This window comes from Schistocerca nitens, chromosome 8, assembly GCF_023898315.1.
Source record: "Schistocerca nitens isolate TAMUIC-IGC-003100 chromosome 8, iqSchNite1.1, whole genome shotgun sequence".
Taxonomy (NCBI): domain Eukaryota; kingdom Metazoa; phylum Arthropoda; class Insecta; order Orthoptera; family Acrididae; genus Schistocerca; species Schistocerca nitens.
The window spans coordinates 403,251,696-403,272,080 of NC_064621.1; positions in this window are offsets into that span (position 1 = coordinate 403,251,696).

A 20,385-nucleotide genomic window follows, 5' to 3' on the forward strand; every position below is an offset into this window, starting at 1 on the left:
TATCCATTATTCTACGCGTCTAGTAGAGCCAGGTCGGCGGCGGAGAGCTCGAGGCGGTCTGCTACCCAATTCAAAAAATGTTCAAATGTGTGTGAAATCTTAGGGGCCTTAACTGCTAAGGCCATCAGTCCCTAAGCATACACACTACTTAACCTAAATTAGCCTAAGGACAAACAGACACATCAATTCCCGAGGGAGGACTCGAACCTCCGCCGGGACCAGCCGCACAGTCCATCACTGCAGCGCATGAGAACGCTCGGCTAATCCCGCGAGGCTACCCAATTAAATTGTCAGTGTTATTCATGAATTCAGTGAGTCCACATCGAGAGCTCTTTGGTGAGTGAATATAACTTGATAGAACTGTTCCTTACCATCGTCGACGTGTGTGTGTGTAAGTGAATTCTCGAAATGATATTTCGCTAGCAGAATGTGAAGTTAAAATTGTTGAAGTTGTTGAAGATATCGGTGGAAACATGAGCGAAGAAAGAAAAAAAAAGTCACTGATGCTGAAAAAGTTTTCAAGGCAATAGCTTTACGCTAGCAGCTGTTGTAGTGGGACGAAATTGAAGCGGCACCCATCCACCAGTGTCAGCCCAGTTTGCTGGTGAATATAAGTTTAATTTAGTTTTGTTTATGTATTTTTAAAATATTTGTAATGGTTGTCGATTGTCTAAAGTTTTGTATTTATTTTTTATGTTTCATGTACGGAGAGGGCGGCGCAACGAACGGAGACAGCATCTTCGCTGCCGGGACCAGAGAGAAAATTGCTGGCCACTATACGTCGCGGGTCGACAGCGAAAGAGCAACAGAAGATCCTGAAACCGAGTCGTTGCGTCGTGCTTCTAAAAATCAAATAAATGAGAGTTTGTAATGTTTTGTACTACAGTGATATCATAGGAAGTTTAATCTTATTGAAAATGTTTAGTTTTGTCTCGTCAAGGCTCAGGTTCACGTCTGTATGTAGGAAGATAATAAACTAGTGGATGCTACTAAAGATGAAATACGTGTTCCGAGGATTTATTTATGAACAATTATGTGAATGAATTAATAATATATTTGACAAGATTATTGAATTTTGACAGCGTTCATCGCGACTTTGAATCTCAAAAGTTTATTCAATGTGGTTCTAATATCGATTAAATCAGATAACGTGTATCAATATAATTTCTGAGGAGAATTAAACGTCATCTAAAAATTGTAAAAGTTTACGCAAACCAATTGGCCCGAGTGACGTAATTCTGTGCATACGATTCAAATGATGTTTTACAGTTGCGTTCAAGAACCATTCTGAGACAATTTAAAAAGAATATAAATAATTTTGAAGTGGGTTGTAACTGACGTAGGTGACGAAGTCTACACATGGTCATACGTCGAAAGAAAATCATTTATAAGAAACTTACGTCGTTACACTGCACTGTGAGCACATCGGTTTCTTGAAGACCTCATTTAGTTCAAATGGCTCTAAGCACTATGGGACTTAACACCTGGGGTCATCAATCCCGTAGACTTAGAACTACTTAAACCTAACTAACATAAGGACATCACACACATCCATGCCCGAGGCAGGATTCGAACCTGCGACCGTAGCAGTAGTGCGGTTCCGCACTGAAGCGCCTAGAACCGCTCGGTCATAGCGGCGGGCATCATTTAGTGGAAAACGAATTGTATCGGCGGTTTTGGATTATACAACGGCAAATGACTTTTGTAGAGGGCGAAGAGGTTGTTCATGAAACTGAAACCGATGCTCTCCCACATTTTGTCGAAAACATTAGTATCGCTGACGATTTAAGTGCATCGACGTCGCCACTTGGAAAATCAGAAGATGAAGTTTCTACATAGATATTCCGCAAGCCACCCTACGGTGTGTGGTGGATGGTACCCTGTACCACTACTAGCCATTTCCTTTCTTGTTCCGCTCGCAAATAGAGCGAGAGAAAGTCAACTATCTATATGTCTCTGTATGAGCCTAATTTTTCGTATTTTATCTTCGTGGCCCTCACGCGCAATGTATTTGGCGACAGCAGAATCGTTCGGCAGTCAGCTTCTAATGCCGGTTTTCTAAATTTTCTCAGTAATGTTTCTCGAAAACAAATGTGCCATCCTTTCAGGGATTCCCGTTAGAGTTCCCGAAGCATCTCCACAACACTTACGTGTTGCTCCAACCTACGGTTAAACACCTGGCAGCCCGCCTCTGAACTGCGTCGATGTCTTCCTACAATTCAACCAGGTACGCATAGCAAGCACTCGAGCATTACTAAAGAACAGGTCGCACCAGCGTACTAAACCAGATCTCCTTTACAGGTGAACCTATCTTTCCTAAAGTTCTCCCATTAAACCTAAGTCGACCATTGGCCTTCCGTTCCACACATGGTCGTTACATTTCATATCGCCTTGCAACGTCAGTCCCAGATATCTGACCGGCTTTATTGTGTGAAGTAGTACACTAGTAATAATGTATCCGAAGATTACAGGTTTGTTCTTCCCCCTCACCCTCATTAACTTACATTTTTCCACATTTAAAACTACCTGCCATTTAACCAAGAATAATGAAATAGATGTAAGCTATGAGAGAACGTACCACTGGATGTTGAAATACGTTGTTACATTGGTGGAATGACATCCTAATTGGAATCTGAAAGTACTGCAACTCAAATAACAACTTCAAGAAAAACGGAAAGGACTACCAGTTGAATACTGTCGATAAATAGACGTTCGACTCGTTCATTGAAGCTAGAAAACGTGCAGAGCACGTGACAGCGATTCTTCAAGATTGGGCAACAGGAGGAAGTATGCATTATAAGTTAGAGGGGAGGGATTTTCAGTTTACCGCATCATCATCAAGGGGAAAGAGGTACAAGGCGAGAAACTAAATATGCCAATATCATGTCACCAAAACCGTTCCCAAGAAACAAGTGACATCGATTGAAAAAGGCAAGCTCTTTCAACGACGGATCAAAGACTTGACTGCAATTTATGACCGAGCTTTGGTCGTAAACAGCGACCAAGCAGGATGTGAATATCATGTCAATGTAACTCGTACGTTGACACACCGAAGCGAGAAGAAAATTTCTGTTGCCGGTGGTGGTGTGAGTACACTAATACTCCATCAATGCATATATAGAAAGCTGCTACCTAAAGTATTCTTGTGTTTTCAAGAACCCAATGGAACATTCGGAAGGCGGGTAATTCAAGAACTTGAAGGTCTTCAGAGAGAATTTGGAATCGTTTTCGCCACGTGGTCAAAAATCCAGAAAGTTGATTTCCCCATTGTATCAGTCATTTTTGGATACCGTTGTGAAACCTTACGCGCATCGAAATAAATAATGTCTGATACTCGATACTTTGAGTCGACCTACCGAGATGGCGCGCTACAATAAGACTTTCGTAGATGATGTTCAAACCACCTGCTCCGGGAATGTAGTACCATCGAAATGTATCTCTCTTTGTCAACCATGTGGCGTTTACTTTCTCCAATAGGTAAAGAATTTCATCGCACGACCTCAAAATTATGTGAATCACAGCAGGCAAGAAAATTAGAAGATAGGGAGGATGCTATCAAAATTCTTGCATTGTCCATAACATGTTGTAATGGCCAGTCTTTCAAACTTTCTTTATTTATGTTTGGCACTCATACAAATTGATATCTGACTTATCAATGCGGCGAGATTTCACTGCTTTGTTGGGCCTGGTGTAAGAGCTGTTTACGTTTTGATTTTTTGTATTGTATGTTTTAGCCGAATAACTGCGAGAACTCTCACGAAAAGATGATCAATTAGGATTAAATAATATACCTTAAGCGTACTTTTTAAATATGTTACACGATGAAAATAACTTTAAATACATTATATATTATCATGTGATTATTGATACACCTCCATACGTTTGTCTTAAAAAAAAGTATCATGAATATTATCAGCTGTACCGAAAGATCGAATAAAAAAACGCCGCTACGAAGACTCGACACGAAGCAACCATTTGGTGCCGACTTCTCGACTGACGATCTCACTGTGTTAGACGCGTATAATGACGGGTACCCAAGCAATAGCATGAAATCACAAAAAAACATTAATGAGGCTAACATTACTAACTTAGGACTCCATACTACGTCTTTTAAAAATGTTTGTTTACGGATGATCTTTCAGTGGATAACAATGCAAATAAGAGTTCCCGACATCAACTTTACCTTAGATTTTTTCAAAAACTACAGTGTGCCTAGTAAAAACCCTGAGCCCATGTCTCTTTATTTTGATTATTAAATGCCATTTAAAAACTTGATCAAAATGATGACCTATATGTCTGTCCATCCCACAGTGAGTTGCAACAGAATTCTCAAACTACAGCTTGTCTGAGACAAAAAACTTTCAACGGGCCTGTTCTAACTCGGCACTGCCTGTTCGCACGTACAGTAACATATACAGTCCACGCGCAAAACAGCTCAACACCGACTAACCCATGTTAACAAGCACTGCGCTATACGGCAAGGCCAGTTACGACTGCGCATATCTCGCAACAACAGGCTGAATGCGGCTGTACAACTGCTTCCATACAATTTATTATTTGGAACTGCCTTCCTTCCTTCCTTCAAATATAATGATCTCGCGTGACATCTCCACACCCTATGCGTTCATTGGCTGGGACACTCCCTTCAAAGATCACAAGTGAAACTTAAATGTATCGCATGTAGCAGACGGATATCGAAATCGACCAGCAAGCGGTCAGATCATATACCTAGTAACTCTCCCTTAAACGATTTGGGGAATTACGCAAAGGTTACATTTCAGTTCCAAAAAGGAAGCCAAAATCGAAAACTTGATACTCATGTTGTCAACAGTTCGAATAAATATCTGTAAAAATGACTGATGTGAAAGGAAACAGGAAATTACAAACAATCTTATGAAAATTTAGATTATGGAAACAAAGAACGTTTAGTCAAATTCAGTCGATGAGACATCGAATTTTCAAATACAATTTTTGTTGAGATTTATTTAACAGTATCACGCTGGGATTACAAAACTCAAGGGATAGCGATAAGAATATCTACAGAAGTGGCAGTATCTCGCACAAAATGTATAGAATGGCAGACCATCGGCGGCACCGTCATTTGTTTTCGGGTGATTCAGGTTTCAGACATGATTATGGCAGCATGACGGAAATTAACAGACTTCAACGCGGAATGGAGTTGGGGCTAGACGTATTGAACATTCCACGTCGGCAACCGTTAGTGAATTAAGTATTCCGAGATCCAAAGCGGCAAAGGTGAGCCGAAACTACCAATGTTTAGTCGTTGTCTGTCACCACAGACAACGCAGTGGCCGACGGTCTTCACTTAAGGACCGAGGGCAGTGGAGTTTTTATAGGGTTATCACTGCTAAAATGCAAGTAACACGAAATAGCCGCAGAAACCAAATCAGGACGTGCGACGAACTTATCCGCTATGACAATAGAGAGAAATTTGACCTTGGGCTAGGGCAGCAGACAGCCGACCCGTGTGCCCTTACGGAGAACACGACGTCGCCTGCAGCACCTCTCCTGAGCTCGGCGCTCTATCGGCTGGACTCTAGACTACTGGAAGCCGTGACATGGCCGGATGGATCTCGACTTCAGTTGGTAAGAGCTGATGGTAGGGTTCGAGTGCGCGCATACCACACGAAGTCAGGGACGCAGGTTGTCAACAAGAAACTGTGCAAGCTGATGGCAGCTCCATAAAGGTGTGGGCTGTGTTCACATGGAATGGACTGAGTGCTCTGGCCTAACTGAAGCGATTATTGACTATAAATATTTATTCTCGGTTACTTGTTCCCAATCAACAAAGGAATTTTTACAGATGACAATGTACAATTTCACCGAGCCACAGTTTTTAGTGATTGGTTGAAGAAGAATTTGGGCAATACGAGCGAATCGTTTGTCCATCGACAACGCTTGACATGAGTGGCGAGGGACATCTATGGGACATCTATCGAGAGGTCGGTCCGCGCACAAATCCTACATCGGCAACACTTTCGCAATTTTGGACGGCTATAGAGGCAGAACGCCTCAGTATTTCTGGAAGGGACTTCCAGTGACTTGTTGAGTCCATGCCACGTCGAGTTGCTGCACTATGGCGGGCAAAGGTACGAGATTAGGCGGTAACCTATAGCTTCTGTCACCTTAATGTATATTATAGAACGTGTTAGAACCAGCACTTACGAAGTGAAATCATAACGTTTCATTTAAAGCTTCAAGAAAATAAAATACTTCTACAAAGATAAAAAGTCGGTCGTCAGCTCCACAAAAAAAACTTTACTTGGTTTACCTTACCGGTTTCGACAGTTTAAACTGTCATAATCAGAAGAGAAATACATTCAAATCCTTGGTAAGGAAACATCGATATAAGAATCCGGCAGTGGCGTCCTTTGCTACAGAGTCAATAAAACCGAGTGACATTTCTAGAGGTATATAGTAGGTGCGACCAGTGGCAAAAGAAAAAAAAAAAAGAAAAGAAAAGAGGTCAAATTTCACATCGTACATAGAGTGAGCGATAAAAGGCAGCCATCAAAATACACCTAAGGACAAAATCATAGATACAATTACGTGATTATTAATTGATTATACGTCTTGAGGATTGAATAACAACTAGGCGGTGTTTTGTTCTACTGATTTTTATTGAACTAGTTTTCGGCTTATTAGGCCTTCTTCAGATAACCAGTAATAATCTGAAGATAACCTAATAATCCTAAAAATAGTTCTATAAAAATCAAAATGTTCAAATGTGTGTGAAATCTTATGGGACTTAACTGCTACTGTCGTCAGTCCCTAAGCTTACACACTAATTAACCTAAATTATCCTAAGGACAAACACACACACACATGCCCCAGGAAGGACTCGAACCTCCGCCGGGACCAGCCTTACAATAAAAAACAGTAGAACAAAAAAGCGCCTAAGTGTTATTCAACCTTCAATATGAAATTGTTCTATCAAGAAGTGAAGGAAGAATTCATAAATAAAATTTATTGTTCGTCTGGAGCTACATGTCCGCAGCCCGGCTACAAACTGAAATACACTTACCAGAGTGCGGCTCTACTCTATTAGAGAAGCCAAAACAAAATAGTCTAGTCCATTTTATCAACGAGCTGTAAGATTTTACTTTGACCTTTTTAACTGTCTGTGACTGACCTCGAACGAGACTTTTTCTCGCTTTAATTTAAAAGGATCTTCTCTTGCCAGTCCCGGTTTTCAAATATAAATAACGTCCTGTTTGACTATTCGACAGATCCCACTCCACGGTTCGAGGTCAGCTGCCCGTAGAACCAATTTCCTCTGTTTTCATTCTCAGCACAGTCGTACGGAACCCTGTAGTTGTCGCGTATGTGGTGGTAGTGGTGTCCGACCGGTCTGAAAAAAAGAAAAGGAAAAAAAAGGTACCACTGCGTCCTCTGTCTCTTTCAGAGTGTTTTATTCGAAATTAAAACGTATCGCCGGTCGCCGGAATACTGCGAGGCAAGTGAATCGGCAGCAAAAGCCGAGTCGGCGAGCGGTATCAGTGACAGCAGCGCGGCGCGCGGCATTATTCTGAAGCGCTCCGATACGACAGCGGCGTGGCTGCTCGCCGACTTTCCGTTTGATAGCGTGACAGGTGTCTCCAGGGCGCAATAGAGCGGCCGCAGACCGCCTCCCCGCGCCGGAGATAAGCTGCCAGCCGCACTGGGGCGGCGGGCGGCGCGGCGCCGGAGTCTCTTCCGCTCTGCGTCGAAAAAACTGAAACACCAACAGAGACGGCAGAGGCCCATTGTAACTAATGTACTACCAGGCAAAACAAACAGAAATCTGCGCAACGTTTTTCTAACCAACTGCAAGACGGCAGGCAGGACGGCTCGCTTATTGACTTCGGACGAGGAAGTACTGGGCCAATGGGGACTGAACAACATTCGTTACAAGAACGGTGCTAAATCCCAGTTATTTCAAAACATTCATTCACTCACAGCAGAGACAAACATAAGATTCGAGATAATAAGTTCCATATGGTGTTACTGGCAGAGAGCGAAAGAACTGTGACTGGAATACTGAAATAATTAGATAACACCCCTGAGGAATTCGGAATGAGAATAAGAGAAAGACAAAATATACGGTGATAAGTGCAAGAAATGTAAGAACAAACGAAACTTTGGACAGGAGGATATTAAAAAGGGTAGTGGTTTCAAATATTTGGGAAGCATTATTACGGACTGTGGTGTGCGTACTGTAAGACCTTCGGTACACACACCACCAGATTATTTGACTTGTCGCTCTAACGAAGTAGGCGAGTGTCAGCAATATTTCTCGTGGTCTTATCGTGGCGTATTTATCTTCTGCTGTTAGGTCAGACGATAGAAATACCACTTGCACGCTTAGAGTAGCAGATTGACGGTGACCAACTTTAAACAGAACTTGATTAATTTTCACACACATTTATTAAAATAATAAAAATCAGAGATATTACGTAACTTGATTCTGGATGCTGTTTACAACTGACAATCTGATGTTCCTTTGGTCTTGGTACGTTAATCTTATTCTCACGTATCTCTGATACTTGACAAAGTGTCTATACATTTATCTTCATGGCTATGTACAGGAATATGATAATCTTATTAGGCACAGACTGAAACTTGACTACAGACAGGTACAGACTAATGCAGACTAATTCAGACTAGTACAGACAAATGCAGACTGACTAGTCGGAGTTCTGTACACTCGTTATAATACCTCGCGCGTTCAGGTATCACTGCGCGAGTGTGATCCGCGAGGAGAAAAGGTTCTACGTTAGCAGAAATCTCATTGCCTGCATTACATATTAATACGCGGATCGGCGGAAGCAGAATTTGGTCCGTCTTTATGGCAGCGCCACCTCGTAGAGCGGAGACGGACGAGCGCTGCGCCTGTGCTGTTGTGCTTACCGCGGCGCGCTCTAGTGGGAAAGTTGTGTACGCGCTGACTACGCGGTACTATGTACACAACAAGGACGCCATCAGATGTATTAAGGAGGTGAAAACACCTATAGGATTTGCGAAGGAGGCATTTAATTAAAGGAGGAGGATTCTGTGTGGGCGCATGGACAGAGACCTGAGGAAGAGACTGGTAGAGCTGAGACATGGACACTGAGGATAGAGGAAGAAGGAAGGATAGAAGTATTCGAGACGTGAATTTGAAGTAGGATGGAAGGGAAAAAATGGGTAGACAAAGTGAGACATGGAGAGGTGTTGAGAAAACTAGAGGAGAGAGAGAAATTTTAAATGTATTCAGGAAGGCGAAACAATCGGCTTGCACATTGGATGAGAAGACATTGTTTACTGATTGATGCTACGGAAGAAACGGTGAATGAAAGAAGATGAGGACGCAACTGGTGGAGGATAATAAAATGATAGGAAAGAATTATGAGAAAACGAAGAAGACAGCAAATCGCAGAATTGCATAGGGCAGAACATTGAGAATTATGATTTAGACTGAAGTTCAATAACTCGATTGCGTAAGACACAAAAAGCTTATAAGAGCGGCCAGTTAAATAAAGTAAATCTCAAGAGTAGCAAAGGCTGACTAAAAATCAGTTAATCTCGTATAGACGCAAAACAGATTAAGTAAGAATTGGTAATACTCGTAAATACTTTAGAGAAAGACATGGAATTTCAAAAGAAGTGAATCTTATAAAATCTGAATTTAAATTCCCTCAGCAACTCTGGAACCACTTCCAGAGTCTAAACAACATAGGCTCTGAAGTCGTATCGAACCGGGATGCCTCATAAGAGCCCATCCGGGCAACTCAGATTAGCTTCCTCTAAAACACAGCTCCACTGCGAACAGACACAAGCAAATAATGAAACCCAAAAGCTACGAACAAGGCCGTCAATAACTCACATAATATTCATAAACCAACAGATACATTAATAATACATATATCAAGATGAAGGCAGTAAATAAAGTAAACACATCAAGAGGAACTTCCATATAGGAGTTTGAACTTAGCGAAAACCGGACGTCGGGTTACAGTAGCACTAGTGACAATTTGGTGCCAGATGGTTCACTCGGCAGATAACAGCTACTGGCAAATAAACGGCAAACTTTTCCCCTTGCTGGCAGTCACATGTAAATAGCGACACCAAAGAGCTAGGCGCAATGGCCGTCACAACAGTTGTGAAATTTAAAAACTCCATTGTATCAATAAGTACATATATCAAGGTAGAGGAATTAAAAAAACAACAATTAGCATATCAGAAGGATTTTCCTCATGAGAGACTGAGCTTAGCCAATACGAGACGATAGGTCACCGTCCCAATAACCGAGTGAGTAAGAGCATTCGTTAGCCCACTGTACTCGAGTTCGGGAAGACGACAGTTCAACCCCACGACCGGCCATCCTGATTTAGATTTTCCACGATTTCCGTAAATCGCTTAAGGCAAATTCCGCAATGGTTCCTTTGAAAAGGGGGCGGATACCCATCCGCATCCTTGCGTAACCTGAGCTTGTGGTTCGTCTCTAATGACCTTGCTGTCGACGGGACGTTAAATACTAATCTACTTCTTCCTATAGTCACAAAAGCGACAATTTGGTGCCGGAAAAGGTCCGCTAGCAAACGCGAAAGTGAGCAAGCACGTTCTAGGCAAACATATAGCCGGGAGCAAACAGGCGGAATTTAGCGACGTGCGCCGGGAAAACACCACAGGACAACGTGATTCCAATAAAGCCTTAAGAAGCTTTCTCATGTGGTATCATGAATAGAGACTTTTCAGGAGACTGCTTCCAACCCCAAAACGTCAAGTGCTGCAGTCCATGGTACTGGAGACCCACTGTAGAATGCGCCCCACAGTCCGCAACTGTCTGCCTGTTGCGAAAAGTCGTCCTCCGGCTCCACCTAGTCGCGCCGAAGTCATCCTTTAAATCGCTTTCTTCCCTCTTTCACTAAAACGTACCCCGAGAGCCTGACAACCAGAAAAGATCAGCCAACACGACCCCGCGCCACAGATTCAGCCACGGGACACACCCAACCGCTTGCTTCCTGCTGCCGCTCCTCTCCTTGCCGGTTCGACCTCGAGAGAGCGAGAGCCCGCCAGAGCCTCAATCCGGCTTCATAACGCAACAAACGTGTCGCTACAGCTATTGCCATACTACAATTGCAATGCCGTTGCATGTGTGACCTCCCAGATTTTAGGGGCGCTACTTAAATGATGCAACTTTTGCCACGCCACGAAAAGCTCAACTTGGTTGTACCTTGTTGCGACACTACCCATCCACCAGTGCTCCTTGGTGGCAATATTTGGACATACGAGCATTCTGTCGCATTTATCGTGGAGTAATTGTTCCCGCACTCCATTAGATTTCAGTGTGTTTTAATTTTGTTACAAAAAAAGAAGTGAAAACAGTGGTCAGCAGGTACGCTTTCGCAGCTCCTGGATCTACAAGAACGGCGACCTACGTTTGATTTTCTGCAGCAGTGTTCATGTGTGTGTGTGTGTGTGTGTGTGTGTGTGTGTGCGTGTGAAAACCAATGACGTATCGCACGTCCATAAAATGGTTTTAGATGGATAAATAAATAAACTACGTATATGTCACAATTAAAGTTAGTCGTATAAACTTCGTGAATTGTAAAACCAACCATTGTATAAGGTGTGGATTTTGTGCAGAAAATAGCTCACGAATGTACTGTGGCAGCTGTTAAACTGGAAATTCGTTATTCGAAATGCCTATATCAACGAATACAATAAGAGTCTAAAATCTCGGAAGAGTGACGTGATGTTATTTACATGACAGGCTGTTGGTTAGTTTGCCACTGCGGACAGCTTTTTCGTCTCAGAATGTTATTTCTTTATAAATGATTTGTGGCCCCTGACTTATCCCTGTGCGAAATCTATTTTTATTTCTAGCATTTGGGTTTCGTTTACCTTGTATTTAACTCTTGTCACAGATCTAATGCCACAACCTACACTATAACAATCATATCCGCCCACATGATTTCAACTGACGCCATACTGAAAGCTGTGCATCTTCGAAGAATTTGTGTTGTCCTGTGTGAACGGTACCTCGCGATTTCATTTCAGGAACCCACAAGCTTTGGCGTCACATTAGTTGCGTTTGTGAACCCAGCTTTAGTTCGCCACGCTTGCACGCCCTCTGGTCAAAGATGGGCGTATGCCCATTCGCAAACCGGACTCGACCTAACGACTGGCGACAAGGCTCACATATAATTGTAAGCGACTGTCCCGAAGCCCGGAACCTGGAACTCGGTAACTCTTGCACGATACGTATCTAAACAACAAAAGAGGTTGGTCTTACATATTTCGCATAGTTATTGACCGAAATCAAAACTTTAAACTGCTGTAGTAATTTAGCCATTAAGAAGTAAAACGTTATGTTACAAACTTAACACAGTATACTTAGTAACCGCGTATATTTGTCTTGAGGGAGCGTAATTGAGGACGTGGAAAGACCTGAACTACATTCGCCCAGAATTTGGGAACGAGAGCACTTCGAGACTTCCAGCTAACGTTACAGATAATTTCAAAACTTTAATAAGCTTTTTTCGATTAGACGCTCCACAAAACGATGAAAAGAAAAAAGTTTATTTATTACAATATTTTTGTTGTTCAGCCATTAGAATTTAAGCATCAAACGTGACGTTTTAATTTATTAGTTCTTCACTACAGTCTCTATTCGCAGCACAGTATCCAGAAAGTGTCCACATATACCACTGAATGTACGTGGAAATTTATATCGTTGTACCCTACAAAGTTCAGGAAAAACGACCTCTTGGACCATTTGATTTTGCTTATAAATGTCTTGAGTGAGACCTCAGCATCAGGCAAGGCATTTTTGTTGTTTCTTTAGTACAAACACTATTCGAAACAAATTTTGCAGACAATACGTGCACACCATGCTGAATGTGACTGCTAAATTATGTCGCTTTACGACACATAGTGCAGGAGACATAACGCGAAAAACAGTCAAATGTGTGAAAAATTTTCTGTCGTTAAAAATGGAGCTCCAATTATGGAGACTACAGTCATCCATAATGAGAGCACTTCGAGACTGGCTACAACCTTTCAACATAGTTTCAAACTTTTTCTACACATTATCTTGCTTGCTTGCTTCACGTCGAGTATCTAACCTCTTAACTCGTTTGCAAAGTAATAAAATGTTTGAAGCCGTATTATTTATAGGATTATGTTCTTTAAAAGTATGGCATTTACTGATTTCTAACCACAGCAGTACGAAGTTCAGAGCGACATAAAAATTTAACGTAGTAGGGCCGGTTTTCGGTGCACTTGCTTCACAGTTGCGCAAGAGTTCCAAGCCACCCTGAGAAAACTGTTTCGGTCTAGAAGAAAGCTACGTGGTGGCACTTTCCACGCCTCGTCGTCGGAGACGATTCAAAGGCTTCTTAAACCATCTTCAAGTCGACCAAATAAACGGATAACCGACGGGACGAGATCCTGGCTGTACTCAGCACGCTCCCCCAACTCTAAATGTCTCTTTAGAAGATTTTATACTAGACCTCGCTGTTCGTTTCGAATCACTAGATTCTATCCGTCGCATAGTTCACCTCTATAACGAGAACTTCTTAGAGTTGACACATTATCAAGATGTAACTCCGGAGCCGGACTTCGTGCTTCCCAGAAATCTACAGATGTTTGACTTGCACTTACTATTTGGTGGTGGTACATGATATCCAACTTCAAGATCTGGCGATTCTAAAACGGTCTGAAACATGTGGTGCTGTTTTCCTTCTCAGGTTTACTCGAATTCGATGATGGAAGATATCCTCTGACTAAAGAATACTAGACACAATTACTCAAGAGGAGCTTTAAATCGGAATCTTCCAAAGCATGATGATAGCTGATAAAAATGAGCTACATATAGGGAACCATCATACCAAAGTAAAAACTGTGTGTGAGACTGGCACTCAAAACTGTTTCCTTTACTTTCCGAACGCAAGTTCTCCATGAAAACGAAAGGTGTCACGTTCGAGTCCCCGTGTGGCACACAGTTTTCATCTGTCAGGAAGTTTCATATAAGAGCACACTCTACTCCAGAGAGAAAAATTCACTGTTGATACGTTCCCTACGCAGTGGCTAAACCCTGTCTCTGCAGTTTTCTTCTTCCCACTCTCCCAAGTTTAGCAGTAGAACTTGTGGAAGGCAGGAAATGAGGTACTTAAGGAAGTAAAATTTTGTAGAGCACCGGTCCGAGAGAGACGAAGGTCTGAGGTTCATGTCCGGGTCTGTAGCACAGGTTTAATCACTTAGGAAATTTCAAACCAGCCCACAATCCGCTGCAGAGGGAAAATTCACTTAGTATATTTCTTGCAGTTCTTGAAATATATGGTTCAAGGTATCCCTAAAAAAAATCAGTGCTATTATCAGTATCCGTAAACAACGTTACGCATAATTACTGGACAGAAATCTGAAATTCAAGCCTTCAGAAACATCATGACAACAGACAAAAGTTATTGGTATGAAAAGAAAGAGTCGTAGTTTTACGATGTAGCCAAATTTTTATGTTACATCACAAACGAACTTTCAACGTGACAATGTTTGAAAAGAGAAAACAAGAATTTTTTGTCGTATTCAGTCGATTATCATTGTATCAACTGGCTGCTTGCAATGGACCATTGGATTCTAAGAAGGGGAGGCCACGATATTGTGATCACTGATTTACTTGAAGCTTCGTACGCCTTTAGTAGCCCATTAAAACAACATAATGTGAAAGTAGTAAGGTGCACTACTTCGGAAATTTCGGGAAAATCGGAAGAGAGGTTATTTGAATCTATTCTGTATGTCATGTATCTGTGCAAAGGTACCAGCAACAATAATTCATTATGGTCGTGTAATTAGCATTCGCACCTAGAAAAAAAATAACTCGTGGGCGAGGCTACCTCTTACTTTTTAATCTATATTTTTGTCATCACTAGTATAATTATTTAACGTATATGACATTTGAAAGGTACTATAATGAAAAAAACACATGTATTTTCATGAAATTTTGCATTAAGTTCCAATTTATGATCTCCATGTATGTATGACAAACAACACCCTGCAATGTGTGATGTCGAGAGCACATCCGACAAGTAATTCTACATTACTCTTCTGATCTGGCAAACTGTGACGTACTGTATTACTGCTTGTGAATAACGTCGTTATTTAGCGAGGTTTTACTTGGGCTCTCTATGTCTGTCCCTAGTCCTTGAAAATTTAATTACAAATAGTGAGTAGTCAGATAACGTAAGAAATTCACTACAACTTCATGAAAATGCATCGTTTTTTCATCATATTACCTCTCAAATGACATATATATTAAATAATGAGACCAATGATGAAAAAAATGTAGATTAAAAAGTTAATGATGGCAGGATTCGAAACACCGACTCGTCCCCTAGCTTCTTGTTGGGGGCGCACACTAACAACATGACCACAAGGAACTCTTGCGACTGTTACCTTTCTCACGAATACATGGTTTACACAGTATACGCGCACCGATTCTCTTACGATTTTCGCGGAATATGCTGAGGAGTGTGATACATAATATTTACTATAACTAGTAATCCTGGGAAGAAAAGTCTAATGGTGTCAAACATAGGACTTAATTTGAGAAAGAAATTTTTGAAAAATGTACGTTTCGAGCTCACCATCGTACAGGAGTGATCTATGGACATTGGGAAAACCGGAAGAGAAGAGAATCGAAGCGTATGAGATGTGGTGCTACAGAGGAAAGTTGAAAATCAGGTTGAATGATAAGGAATGAGCAAGGATAATATGGAAAACATTGACAAGAAGAACGGACAGGATGTTGGAACATATGTCAACCCATCAGGCAATAACCTCCATAGTATTAGAGGATAATGTAGAGGATAAGAAATGTAGGAGGAGACAGATATTTGAAAACATAAGAATTCACATTATGTTGTTTTAATGGCCAACTAAAGGTGTAAGAAGTTTGAAGTAAATCCGTGATCAAAACGTCGTGCTTGTCTCCCTCCTCACCCGCCTCACCCTACCCCATTCCCCCCCCCCCCACCCTCCTCACCCCCTCTGTCAAGAAACTGCAGTATCCATGGGGCACAGAGGTTCCACGCGGTACAGCACATTCAGAGGGGTTGTCTCAGCAGCAAGCATTGAGTGGAGAGGCAACACCGTAGTTGTTGTCGATCGTACACACGGAGTCGCCTTTTCCTCTCGGTTTTGTAGTGCTTGTCACGCGGGCGTAGTTAGACAGACAGTATCTTTGTGTTCGTTTGCTTTCTTATGTTTTCAGATATCTGTCTTCTCCTACACTTTTTATCCTCTACAATATCCTCTAGTACTATGGAGATTATTGCTTGATGGGTTGACACGTGTTCCAACATCCTGTCCTTTCTCCTTGTCAATGTTTTCCATTTCTTCCTTCCTCATTCCTTATCAGCCAACCTGATTTTCAACATTCTTCTGTAGCACCACATCTCAAACGCTTCGATTCTCTTCTCTTCCGATTTTCCCAATGTCCATAGATAACTGCTGTTCAATGCTGTCCTCGAAACGTACTTTTTCAGAAATTTCCTTCTCAAATTAAGTCCTATGTTAAACACCATTAGATTTTTCTTCCCAGGATCAGTAGTTAAATATTGTGTCTCACAGCGGTGATCTTCAGAAGTGGGGCACATACTGTACACGCTTTATTCAGTAATAGGTGTTGTGAAATTTTATTCAGAATTGACCCTCATCAGTTGTGGAACCACCTTGATAAAACTGATAAAATAATTTTGTGGGTCCTCATTACAGAAGAAATCATGTTTTATGTCCAGTATATTATTCGTCTCAGAAACATGTCTTCGCTATCAAGACGGTCCAGTTGCTGCTATTAAATTCTAACACTACGGCGCTTGTATTCCACACTGAGTTGTGTTGCGATGCACGTTGCACTGACGTTACGAAATTGGAGGCTGTTGTGGTTGATGTAACATGCAGTATTGTAATGTGCATTTCGTTCACCACTTTCACAACAACCGCAGCTAATTACAATAGCCGATTCAGAATCAGCCCACGAACATTCTTAGCATCAGCAGTGAATTGGACTGCACATACTGTCCTTTCTTCACCGGTCACATTTGTTGGACCACTTTAGAATTTTACGATTCACATTCAAACTCTTCGTAATGGAAAAAATGTTGATCCATATGTTGCTGAAAGGCTATGGATTTAAGCTCCTAGCATATCTTCAGACCACAAAATGAGGATTACAGGACGCTATTCTTCAGTGGTGCCACGTTATAAATTGCCAGTCCGAATTAGACGCGCTCTCGTTACAAATAAAACGGTTATAAAACATGTGGTTTCAGAATGATGAATCCGGTTTTACAAGCCTCTATAGTCAACGTGAGTGTTTCCCAAAGTTTCTGATGCCATTACCCTTGAGTGCAGTGTGATATTACCTCGTACCTCCCCCAACCCCCACCGCCACCAACATCACTGCCTAGCTAAATTTTAGAATAACGAAAGATCTCTATCAACACTTTTACTTTTAAAATGACGATAGGTAGTTTCTGTAGATGTTTCATTAAATCATGAATTAATGATTTTGCTTATTTCTAACAATTACTTTTTTATAGAATAATGAAACATTTATCAGTGCACCGCTTGTGCTACCTATAACCCCTCTTCAGGAAAGTAAGCTAACTATTCACATTAAGGATAGATATTTGTTAAGAAATATGCTTCCTCTGCACCAGTCCTCTTCCTTGCGACGCTTGCTTCACCCACTGTCTACACCTCCATTTAAAAGCAACCCAAATAAAATACGAGCGCTACACTTATTCTTCATAAATTACTTCATTGCTGGGCTCGTTACTTTTGAACCGATATAAACTAAAACATCTTGGACTGGCAAAACCTTATCTGAGACAACTACTACTAATAACAATAAAAATGTGAAAGCCCTGCAGCGACATAGTAACCATTACGTAGTTAGTGTTGTGTCGTGCCGTCAATTAGATGGATTATCTATTGCCAAATGGATCATGAAGCAATTTGTGGTTCATTTTGGTAACTACCTACTACTCAGAGAAGACATTTTCCTGTCATAGATGCATGCTACATAGTGAAAAGTTTGAGTGTAGAAACTGGACTGTATGAGTAGATGATGTTCATTTATTCGTTTCACAAGCTTTAACCACAATCAAACTGTGTCACCTGTTAATTCTCGTGTCTCAAAAAAAGATGAGAACTGGTCACTTAGTAAACAGTATTACAGTCTTACGAAATAGTAATAATAATAACATCTTAAAAAATTATTTAATTTCTTAACCGTTACATGATCTAATTCTTATGTTTTTGCCACTTAGGAGATTTCATTTTACTCCTCAGGCCGTAATTACCCCCAGGTTGGGAACCAGTGGCCTACATGAATTAAATTATTAACCTGCTCTACACTTTACATTACGCACAGAAACTGAAAGCTATTCGTGGCGACGTTGAAAGTTGCCGCTTGCTGAGGTTATCTGCAGCGGCCAACATGGTCCCTCTAGCTCACGCTCTCGTTCATTACTCAATTTGTGTCAGGTATAAATGACTAAAAACGACAACAAAATGCATTATGCCTTCTCCGTTACAGAAGGCTCTATCTACTTACGGTCGTTTAGCATGGTTTTAGTCGAAAGAACGGCAGAAAAGCTCGACTTCCTCTATGACGTGTTTATCTAACGTCCTCTATGACGTGTTTATCTAACGCGTTTCAAATCACACATGAGTCAGTTTGCAACAGTTCCTTCATGTTAATGGTAAACAACAACTTGTTGAGTTCTGTGAGTCAATTCTGAACGTGGGGATAGGAGATAACACGTTAGGTGTTCAGTGATGAAGTTAAATTCACTTTAAGTGGAAAACTGAACCGTGACCACGTGAGGACATAGTGAATACAAATCACGTAACTTTATTTTTAGTGAAAGAGAATATTCTGATAACTGAATGAAATTTTTTGTTAAAAATCTTTTTTTTATATTTGGTGAAAGCCAAGGCTAAATTTTCTCAGGGTGCTGTCGACAGAAGTATCATACGTATTCCAACGTGAAGACACTGTCTTACGATGGATTAAAAAAAATCTTTCTTTAATACTACACGATAAGCCAGTTAAACATAATGCTTAATTATTTTTTCTGCTCCAGGATAGCTGCCTATGTGCAGTAGCAGACTACACATTTATAGAAATTACTCTTAATAAAACAGTACCTCTGGCCAAAATGAACTGGAAAATATTTTTGACGCTGTTTTGTATTTATTGAGGTTTTTTTTAAATACTTTTAGCATTAAATGACTTTTAAAATGGCATATATCACTATTATTAGTAATTGCGTCGTTACAACAATGAGCCTATACGAAATGGCCAGGGCAACACTTCATTGTTATGTAACTAAATCATAGGCAGGAAAGGTGCTTGCTACAGACAAAAACAAAATTTTGAAGGATTATTTTTATATAAATTCAAGATATTACAAGTATTACCACAAATAACTGTATTAGTTACAGACAGTGAACAATAAGCGTCCGTCAGCTAGAACATCAGAACCAAGAAGTCAATGAAACAAAAAACGTTCATTGCCTTTGTACCAAATGACAAAGATACTACACGTTACTATTCTGACAGCGCATATAGTTCTTCCATTGTTGTGCATCGATAATTTAATTTATACTCTTTTTTTCTCCGGAGACTATGATATGCATAACACCCACTTATCAAATACACTTCTCAAATGATTTAGGGGAATATGTGTATCAAAGTCCGTTATGATACATCTATTTTGGTTCTAGCAGCATCTGGTGTCTTATTGCATAGCCTGAGGTCTTCACTTTCAGTGTATGCAACAACGAAAGTCATTCGCCATCTGTCCGCTCTGTTATGCAGTATGGTGTCAGATAATCCCAGAGAAGAAAATAAGTACTGCTTTCTCAGGGAGCTCTAGTGAGCTACCCAAACGGAAATTATAATTTCTGAGCGTTGTATGCAACCAAACACATGCAGGGCGGCATCTTAACTTAGTGTAAGCTGGAAAGGAGTCTTTTTCATCCAAAAAGAATGGGCGTTCCATCGTGTTGCTACACATGGCAATATGACTGAATTTTCTCATTTTGAGAGGATTGAAGGATTATCTGTTTTAATTGTTAAAAACCATTCAACAACCAAGATCGCATAAAATAATTCTTTATTTAAGGCTCAAAAATGGTTCAAATGGCTCTGAGCACTATGAGACTTAAAATCTGTGGTCATCAGTCGCCTAGAACTTAGAACTACCTAAACCTAACTAACCTAAGGACATCACACACATCCATGCCCGAGGCAGGATGCGAACCTGCGACCGTAGCGGTCACGCGGTTCCAGACTGAAGCGCCTAGAACCGCACAGCCACACCGGCCGGCCCT